Source organism: Macrobrachium rosenbergii, chromosome 41 (assembly GCF_040412425.1).
Source record: "Macrobrachium rosenbergii isolate ZJJX-2024 chromosome 41, ASM4041242v1, whole genome shotgun sequence".
In the NCBI taxonomy this organism is placed as follows: domain Eukaryota; kingdom Metazoa; phylum Arthropoda; class Malacostraca; order Decapoda; family Palaemonidae; genus Macrobrachium; species Macrobrachium rosenbergii.
Window position 1 is genome coordinate 48,379,497 of NC_089781.1, and position 1,706 is coordinate 48,381,202.

The window sequence follows — 1,706 nt, forward strand, 5'->3', positions numbered from 1 at the left end:
GTGGTCATGAAGGGCAGAACAGCAGAATGGACTAAAAGACATGTGATGTGAGCTGTCTGATTCCTTTATTGTTATTTGAAAATCCCTCAGAAGATAAAACCGAGGAGCTACCAGGTCACCTTCCTAAGACTAACACTGAATTATCAGTTAGGCCCAAAAGTCCTAGGAGGGCTGCTTTGGAGTCTATCAGCAAAACCAAAGTAATATTGTCTGATGATTAATTGAATCTTGCGGTTTTGTTGATTCTGTAAATATTTGTAGATATTTGTACATTATTCTTGATGCATTTTCTTCTAGTTGTGTTTATATGTATTGATTTTTTTCGTTCAACAATTTTTAGAAAAATTGTTGAACCGTGTGGGGGGAATGTTATTAGAAAAATATATTTTGTTTATTTTTCTTAGGGTTAAATGCGAGGAAACCGAGGTTTGTTTATTCTTAGGTTTATTATCGGTATTTGACCACCTTGTTGTATCTGAATTGGTTTCCTCCCATTCCATAGGAATTAAGAAGGCAATAGATACTGCTTGTTTGCTTGTTTTGCTATTCGCAGGACAACAGCCATATTACAGTTGTTTGGGTGTGGCTGATGTTTATAAGAAGTTACTACGTAAAACACGCGGAAAGAGAGAGAGAGAGAGAGAGAGAGAGAGAGAGAGAGAGAGAGAGAGAGAGAGAGAGAGAGAGAGAGAGAGCCATGTAAGAAGAAAAACGTGAAGATAGCTGCGCTTTCATACTATGTAACTTTTTACGACTTTACGCCTTTTTTTTATGAAGTGGATATCCTGTTTCCCTTGTTGGCTATGAAGACGTTCCTGTTCAACATGGAAGAGTAAAAACCAATAGCCGACTATCTGCATTCACCAATTAATCATCGATATCAGCCAAATAGCACCAAGGATGATTAAGAGGTTGGTCATTATTGATACCTATCTCAATGTAAATAATGTTTTTTGCATAAATTTATTTTGGTGACTTAGCAGTTAGCTTTAAGAAATTCCTGAGTTTTTTCATTTTGGTTGCTTCAAGTGGGTGGAATACAATTATCAGCTTTTGAGTTCAACTATGTTTTATTTAGTTTTTTCGTGTGTTGAGACAGCTCCCTGTTACTACACACATTGTTGCTTGGCTATTCTTTATTTTTCGGGCTTAATTTGTGTCTTTGTATTCCCACGTATTTTTTTCCCTTTTCATGTCTAATGAAGGTAACCTGTTGTACTCTCAGGAAATCTTGGTATATCGTGAGTTGGGAACATCAGACCAACCAAAAATCAAGGAAGAACACACTACATTAGTTCTTCTAGGAAGGAGGAAATAAGTTTATGCCTTAATATAGTGAATTTTTCGTGTCCCAACCAACTTAGCTGTTTACCTGTTGAAACAGAATATTAAATTTACATATGCATTTTTTGTTTGAGATTTTTTCCAAGAGATGCTTATCTTCCAATTGTCATACAAAAAATATAATATAATGTATATGCAAAACTACTAAGCTACATGAGCTTAAGTTATTCCATGAAAAACTGAATTTATTCAGCAAAGTACGCCATTTTATTCGAAAAAAATTGTTTTAATGAATGTCTAGTAAACAGAATAAATATTGTACATTTAATGAAAATTTTTCCATTAATATATTTTTTCGTTGAATATGTTTTTTTCATTAAATAAATGTATTTCCATAAATAAATATTATTCATTGAATAAAT